Source organism: Bubalus kerabau, chromosome 22, assembly GCF_029407905.1.
Source record: "Bubalus kerabau isolate K-KA32 ecotype Philippines breed swamp buffalo chromosome 22, PCC_UOA_SB_1v2, whole genome shotgun sequence".
Taxonomy (NCBI): Eukaryota; Metazoa; Chordata; class Mammalia; order Artiodactyla; family Bovidae; genus Bubalus; species Bubalus kerabau.
Genome location: NC_073645.1, coordinates 24,283,759 through 24,292,871, shown reverse-complemented (window position 1 = coordinate 24,292,871; position 9,113 = coordinate 24,283,759). Strand labels below are relative to the sequence as shown.

The 9,113-nt window shown below is 37.2% G+C and overlaps 1 pseudogene; it reads right to left on the bottom strand.

Moving 5' to 3' along the window:
• Positions 1–3,838: 3,838 nt before the first annotated feature.
• LOC129637160 (uncharacterized) lies at positions 3,839–3,958 on the bottom strand (annotated as a pseudogene).
• Positions 3,959–9,113: the final 5,155 nt, after the last annotated feature.

The following is a 9,113-nucleotide window of genomic DNA, read 5'->3' as shown; positions in this document are numbered from 1 at the left end:
GCTGCAGTCACCATCTGCAGTGATTTTGGAGCCCAAAAAAAATAAAGTCTGATACTGTTTTCACTGTTTCCCCATCTATTTCCCATGAAGTGATGGGACCAGATGCCATGATCTTCATTTTCTGAATGTTGAGCTTTAAGCCAACTTTTTCACTCTCCTCTTTCACTCTCATCAAAATGTAACTAGATCCCAGTAAATGCCTATACAGAATTAACAAATTATTACATCAGGATGTAAAAAGCTCAGTATATTGCTTCGTGATAACCAAACAAGAATATAGCTGTAATGAATGGTTGCTTTGTTAGCAGTAAGTCTTCTTAGCCTCAGTCACACTCCAGACTCACATCCCATTTGTTGACACTTTTCAAAACATTTACACATGATTCTGATACCCTATCAATTCTATTTGAAATGTAACTTGGGATTTTTCCCATCCATCAATATGTTTAGAATGCCATATTGAGCTTTGGGGATGCAAATACATATATATTTTCCCTCTGTAAACAAAAACTGACAAACATTACTGTGATTGATATACATGGGTTCTCTAAGGTTGGGGTACTAAAAGCCTAAAGATGTTTTTCCAGGAAAATATTAATAAGGGAACATTTTCTACAGGATATGCCAACATAGTTAAACAAAAAATCCAAAGTATATGTTTTATATGTACATGTGTGTGTGTAAGTGCATGGAAGAACATACACCAATCTAGTAACAATAAAGAATGGGCAGAGATCTATAGTGACATTTCTCCAAAGAAGACATACAGGTGGCCAAGAGGCACATGGAAAGATGATCAACATCACTAATTATTAGAGAAATACAAATCAAAACTACAAGGAGATATCACCTTACACAAGTCAAAATGGCCATCATCAAAAAATCTGCAAACAATGAATGCTGGAGAGGGGGTGGAGAGAAAGGAACCCTCCTACACTGTTGGTAGGAATGAAATTGATAACAGCCACCATAGAGAACAGTATGGAGAGTCCTTAAAAAACTAAAAATAAAGCTACCATGTTATCAAGTAAGCCCACTTTTTGCCATATAGTCAGAGAAAAACATGGTTTGAAAGGATACATGCACCCCAGTGCTCACTGCAGCACTGTTTACAACAGCCAAGACATGGAAGCAACCTAGATGTCCACCAGCAGATGAATGGATAAAGAAGATTTGGTACATATATACAATGGAATATTACCCAGCCATTAAAAAGCATGAAATAATGCCATTTGCAGCAACATGGATGGGCCTAGAGTTTATCATACTAATTGAAGTAAGTTAGTCAGAGAAAGACAAATATCATGTGATATTGCTTATATGCAGAATCTAAAAAAAATGATGACAATGAACTTATTTTCAAAAGAGTAACAGACTCAAAAACTTATAGAATGAACTTGGGGTTACAGGGAGGGATAGTATGGGAGTTTGGGATTGACATGTACACACTTCTATATTTAAAATCAAATGCCTTTCCAAATATAAAATAAAAATGAGAAATAAAAAAATGAATATAATAAAAGAATGGAGTAGAATTAGACGGACTGATCAATGATAAAGGTTTGGCTTTATCTGTAATATTTGCACTTTAATAAGTATGTAATACTTGTGTGATTAAACAAATGAATGAATGGATGGGTGAATGAATTAATGAATGAATAAATAAGTAAATAAAATTTTAAAATGTGTTTAATACCCAGAACAACCTTTGGGTTGTTGACGTTATCCAAAGACAGAGAAAAGAGCTGCTATCTATCCTTTTTCCTTCTTTCCGGAGTGTTGAGGAGAATGACTTTAAATCGGAAATAGCAGGAAAAATTATGATTAAAAAGATCTAGGTCCAGACAAGTGTCAAAATCACATGCAATTAGGAATCTGCTTTTGGTGACCTTCATGGAATCCTGGCAGGTCAAAGGGGTGCTACAGCATGTAAATGGACAAGGACTACCGTAATGCTCAGCAAGGAGTAGACAATAGATTTGGAAATTGAAGACTGTCAAGATTGAGATTGACTCCTGGCAAAATTCTAGAAATGATTATTATATATAGGGTCTGGCAATGCCTAACAAGGGAACCATGTCTACCTTTTGGCAGAAGCCAACATGAGTTCTTTAGGAATACATGCCAAAGAGTAGATAAGGACACTTTTGTTGATAAGGACACTGAACAAGGAGGTTAGGGGAATCCTGAAGATACTGTTCTTTGATTTCAACAGGGGATGAAGCAGTTTGTCCTATTATCTTTGTGGATGCAATGAAGAAATGTGGGCTGATGATGACCCTGCTTGGAGCATTCGTAAGTAGTGACTCACTGTACCCAAAGAAGTGTGATGATGGTAGGGGTTATGTCTTTCCAGTTGGAGGTTTTTGAACCTGGTCATGTGATGTTTCTATCAGTGGCTCAAATGAAGATGTAGGTGTCCAGCTCATCACACTTCCAGATGACACAACATGGACCAGAATCACTAATAGGCTGGATGACAGAATTGCAATTAGAATGATCATGACAGGCTGGAACAATGATCCAACATGAACAAATGACACTTGGAGGAGAGTGGATGTGGAGTCCTACAGACAGGTTAAAAAGAACAGAGATGTAAACATAGGCCTGGGAGTCCTGGTTTAGGGATGAATCACTTGGAAAAGACTGAATTTATGTGACAGCTAATTCACTGTGGATCAATTGTATGATCCGGAAGTATGATGACTCCCAGGCTCCCTACCTGCCTTAGTAGATGCAGAAAGCTTGAAACAGGAAAGATTAATGGTCCCACTAAGGGTCCATATTTTGTTAGGTTCAAGGCTGAAGACACTTCTTCAAAGTAATGTCCAGGGTAGGGCAACCCACATCAGAAAGGACCTAATTACCAAATCCTATTAGAAGAGTGGCCATAAAATATTACCTAAACTACGGTACATTTGACAGTAAAAGAAAGTGTTATCAACAATTGCAATGTATAATAATTCTACTTTTGAAGCATCATTGGAAGAACTGGACTTTTTATACTAAAAAAACAAACAAAAAAAGAATGCCAGTAGCCAAATGGCTATCATATGAGAAGGGGAATAGATTTCTATGGCCTATTTTTTTTGACAGGTAAGTAGGATTTACTAGTGGATATGAGTTAAGAGGGGACAGTACTGTGGCTCTCATGAGTGCAAGACCCACCATTTGTCCAGGGGGCCACAATTAGGGATATATTTGACCCCACAGCCATCTGGGGAGAGCCGCTCTTCTGCCACTATCTTTTCAAAGTCATCTGCATTAAACTTAGTAACTCAGCTGGTTAAGAATCCTCCTGCAATGGAGGAGACCCTAATTCAGATAAAATACTGAAAATTCAAATAAATCATACTGTGTTTTTGAAAGTTAGTCTTAAAAGGTACAACCTTTTCCCTGGAGAAGGGATAGGGTACCTATTCTAGTATTCTTGGGCTTCCCTGGTGGCTCAGATAAAGAATCCACCTGCAATGCTGAAGACCTGGGTTCAATACCTGGGTTGGGAAGATCCGCTGGAGGAGGGCATGGCAATCCCCATGGACTGAGAAGCCTGGTGGGTTACAGTCCATGAAATCGCAGAGTCGGACACGACTGAGCAACTAAGCACACACACACAAACTTAGTAAATCCTCACTTCTTGGAGATATGGATCTTCTGATGGCCAGGGAGCTTGAACCTCAGCCACACGCTCTTTGTTCTGCAGCTTGGTGCAGATAGACATTATGATTTGGCCAAAGTGGACCCTGGCCACTGTGCCCTGGGGCCTTCCAAAGGCACTGCGCCTACCTGTCTGGAACCTAGATTGGGGACAGCATGCCAGCATGAAGGTCCTGGAAAGGGCTGTCTGCAGGGTCCCTTTGAGCAACCCACACGGACAACAGGCTGCTTATACTGTTTGCAGGCGTCGCACACTCGACCCTGATGGGGAAAAGTGCACAGTCGGTTTAACTGGCTGCAAATCTATGGCCTATTTAAAAAAATTATTGTTTAAAAAGGGGTACTTTCTCACTGAAAAAACTTCAAATGATAGCCAACTCTTTTCTGTCAAATTGGGATGATACTAGTATCCACCTCAAACTGTTCTGAGGGTCCAATAAACAGTGAATGTATGAATTTGTAAGATAAAATTTAAAATGTAACTGTTTACATTTGTTTTTTCTGTTTAACAGAAAAAAATTCTCCCTTTCCTCACTACATTTCATCCCCTATATCCATCATGTGCCTCAGAGGTAGCCATATTATTAATTTGTTAAGATTTTTTAATGAAAAAAATTTAAACTTTATGCTTACATGATACAGGTGTGGCAACATCTTGATATTGGCTAACTCTGAGTGATTAGAATATGGGAATTCACTGACTATTCTATTTTCATATATCTCCAAAATTTTCATTAAAGATAATTATGTAACTCAAAAATTAAGCTAATACAAAGTGATAGCTATTCCCTATTAGGTCCTCATGGACTACCATTTTAAAATTGTTTAGTGACATCTGATATTTGCTTCCCTATTTCTATTGAAATATCATGTTTATCTTGCTTTTTTGACTTTTCACTTTTTAGATACTTTTATTGACTATCTATTATGGAAGGTGAGAATTGGGCTGTCTTATACCATCATCTATGTTCATTTTATCTATGTTCATTCTTTCAATATACTTTTATCACAATTCAGAGTAAAATCAATATTTTGTGTTTATATATATAAAAGTGTAAATATTTCTTTTCTTTTTTTTTAACAGCTGAGTTATGTTGTGACTTTCATCACATTTTATTTCTTGCATATCTCTTTGTTTTTTTGGAGTTAATAATTGCTTCAGGTCCTCCCCTGGCACCAGTGGTTTGCTAAATTTTCTAGTTACTTATTTCTAATCATTTCCAAATTCTCAACAGAAATATGAAATATTTTATTATTGTCAAGCATATTTTGTAATCTACTGTTACCATATTTTTATTGGTGGCATCCTTTTCGGACCTATAATTTTCCTATTCAAGGCCATCACTAACATACATGTCCCTTCTGAGTAAATTTTAAATTAATTAATTAATTAATTTTTGCCCATACCATGCAGCTTATGGGATCTTAATTCCCTGACCAGAGATTGAACCCACACCCTTGACGGTGAAAGACCAGAGTCCTAACCACTGGACCACCAGGAAATTCCTTTGAGCAAAATTTTTTATAAGGAAGCCCCTCTGGCCAGAAGGATTGTAGAAAAGAGCTTCTTGAGTTGACAAATTACAGAATAGTGCTCTCTTTGGGAAGACTGATTAGTAAGGGTGTCTTCTTCCCCAAGATTTGATGCACCCCTTCATCAGAAATGTGACTTGGGAAGCAGAGCACTAAACGGGTTTTGGTTCTCACTTATGGTCCCCACACGAGACATCTTTGGTCAATTACACAGCTGTATGTGGTATACCTGTTCTAGTTCCTGTTTGTACTGGTTCCATGGATACACGGCACACCTGTCATTTTGGGTTTTTCCTTCTCCATAATTTTGGTGATTCCCCTCATTTTTCTCCTGTGTTAGATCTTTTGCTTACTGAGTTGCAAGTATTCCTCTTTCTTACTTTGGCCTTTTTTTTTTTTTTTTTGGCTGCACCATGTAGCTTGTAGGATCTTCATTCCCTGACCAGGAATGGAATCCAGGTCCATGGCAGTGAAAGCGCAGTCTTAACCACGGGACTGCCAGGGAATTCCCTAGTCATCCAGTAATTTTTAAGGAAAGAAAGCATGGGGATTTTTGAAAGCTTTGGAATTGTGAAAAATATTTTATTCTCACACTTGAGTGATATTTTGTTTGAATATAGAATTATACATTTGAAATCCTTTTTTCCTAAGAATTTTGAGGATATTGTTCTTTTATCTAATAGTTCCATTGTTGCTGTTGAGAAGTTTGCCGCCATTATTATTTTCAAATTGCTGTATTTCTCCTCTTTCTTTCATTCTGGAAGCTTCTTTTTAACTTTCGGTGTTCTAAAACTTTATTATTATGTGCTTTGATGTGGTACTTTGTAAATCCTTTGTGCTGGGTATTTGATTGTCCTTTTCAATCTAGAAATTTCATGCCCTTCAACTTGGGAAAATTTTTGGAATTATTTTAAAAATAATTTTAAACTTTTAACTTTAATGAACCTTTTAACTTTCATTTTCTCTGTCCTATTTTTTTTTTTTTCTGAGAGTCCCATTAGATGTTTATACTTTCTGTACTTATCCTTTATTTTTCTTATTTTTTTCCTTTCTAATTTTATCTCTAAGACTATTCTTCTACCTTCTGGATATTTTCTTAACTTTACCTTGAAAATCTTCTATTAAATATTTTTACTTTTGATGTTATGTTTATGAATATACACCTATTCATATATGCACATATCAGTTCAGTCAGTTCAGTCACTCAGTCATGTCCAACTCTTTGTGACCCCATGAATTGCAGCATGCCAGGCCTCCCTGTCCATCACCAACTCCTGGAGCTCACCCAGACTCACGTCCATCAAGTCAGTGATGCCATCCAGCCATCTCATCCTCTGACGTCCCCTTCTCCTCCTGCCCCCAATACCTCCCAGCATCAGAGTCTTTTCCAATGAGTCAACTCTTTGCATGAGGTGGCCAAAGTACTGGAGTTTCAGCTTTAGCATCATTCCTTCCAAAGAAATCGCAGGGCTGATCTCCTTCAGAATGGACTGGTTGGATCTCCTTGTAGTCCAAGGGACTCTCAAGAGTCTTCTCCAACACCACAGTTCAAAAGCATCAATTCTTTGGCGCTCAGCCTTCTTCACAGTCCAACTCTCACATCCGTACATGACCACAGGAAAAACCATAGCCTTGACTAGACGGACCTTTGTTGGCAAAGTAATGTCTCTGCTTTTCAATATGCTATCTAGGTTGGTCATAACTTTCCTTCCAAGGAGTAAGCATCTTTTAATTTCATGGCTGCAGTCACCATCTGCAGTGATTTTGGAGCCCCAAAAAATAAAGTCTGACACTGTTTCCACTGTTTCCCCATCTATTTCCCATGAAGTGATGGGACCAGATGCCATGATCTTCATTTTCTGAATGTTGAGCTTTAAGCCAACTTTTTCACTTTCCACTTTCACTTTCATCAAAAGGCTTTTTAGTTCCTCTTCACTTTCTGCCATAAGGGTGGTGTCATCTGCATATCTGAGGTTATTGATATTTCTCCCAGCAATCTTGATTCCAGCTTGTGTTTCTTCCAGCCCAGCGTGTCTCATGATGTACTCTGCATATAAGTTAAATAAGCAGGGTGACAATATACAGCTTTGATGTACTCCTTTTCCTTTATACATAGGTATTAATATCTAGAAGTTTACTAATTATTATTATTCTCTGAATGTACCTTAAAAATACACAATTTTTGTTTCACAGAGGTCAGTTTCTTTACATCTCAGACTATTAATTATAGATGGTTTCTTTTGGGGGGGGGATTGTTTTTAGTTTTATTCTTTTCCCTGAACTGACTTTGATTCTTTCACATTTTTTTTGTGGTAGTTAATTCTGGCCTTTATTTCAAGTTAGAAGCTTATTTTAAATCATTAGTATCCTTTCTAGTCCATCAACACAAAAGTAGGGCAATAAAAGATTGAAAACACTGTGTGCATGTTTGAGATCTGTTGATTAGTAGATACCATTTAAAAGTGATAAGGTGGGGACCCAGATGTTTTGTGGAAGACCCCAATTGCCAGAATCTAGAGGTATTTTATTTTGGACTGGTCATTTTCTTCAGAATCTCTATCTTGGACAACTAAGCAACTGAATTTCTGAAAAGTCAAAAGAGAGGAGACAGTGATCCCCAAATTTAACTAGTTTATTTTAATATAAAAGTGGTTTAAAATTTTATTATTTCAAACATATATAAAAATAGAGAGACTAGTATAACAAGCACAACTAACAATTATCCATTTATAGCCAGTCTTGTTTTATATAGTTCCCCACCACTCCAACCCCCAGACTTGTTTCATAGCAAATCCCAGACACCATATCATATAATCTGTATATAAGTTTATATTTCTAAAATAAAATGACTTCTTAAAATGATCATCATTTCACTAGCACATCTGAATGTGTAATTTGTGTCATATTTATTTTTTCCTGATTACCTCGTAACTTCTCTTCCTAATCTTCTTCCTCTTTTTAACTACTTGCAGGATTCAAGTATATTGCAATTAGTGAATATGTTTCTTAAGTCTCTTTTAGTCTACCCTTTTCCCCCCTTGCAATTTCTTCATTGAAGAAGAGATTGTTTGCACTAAAGTTTCTCACAGTCTGTGGAAACTATGCAAAGAAGAGCCTAGATCATAGGACTTCCTTAGTGGTCCTGTGGCTAAGATGCCATGCTTTGATTTGATCCCTGGTCAGGGAACTAGATCTCACATACCACAACTAAGAGTTTGAAGGCTGCAACTAAAGATCCCGTGAGCTTCTACTAAGACCCAGAACAACCAAATAAATAAATATTAAAAAGAAAAAAGAGAAGAAGAAGAGCTTGGATCAGATTGAATCCTTGCAATTTCTCTATTTGCTTATTTTTGGCTGTACTGGGTCTTTGTTGCTGTGCTCGGGCTTTCTCTAGTTGCAATGAGTAGGGGCTACGCTCCAGCTGTGGTACACGGGTTTCTCATTTGTGGTGGCTTCTTTTATTGTGCAGCATGGGTTCTAGAGCATACAGGCTCAGTAGTTGTGGTGCACGGGCTTAGTTGCCACACAGCATGTGGAATCCTTTGTGATCAGGTTTCAAACTCATGTCTGCTGAATTGGCAGGTAGATTTTTAACCACTGGACCACCAGGGAAGTCCCTTGTGGTTTCTTTGTTTATACTGTTTTCTGTAAAATAGTAGTTACAGCTAAAGGCTTGATCAGATTCAGGTTTTATTTTTTTTTAAATACTACTTTTAAAGATTTTTTTGTTTCTTTGTATTTTCATTAAGAGGCACAGAGTGTTCTGTTGTTTCTCTTTTTGTGAAATTAACAGCCATTGATAATCACTGAAATCTGTTACTCCACTGGGGTCGCAAAATGGTGCTACTCTAATTTTATCCATTCCTTCTTCATTTATTAGTTGGAAGACTTCTATAAAGAGAAACTTCCCTTCTTCCACT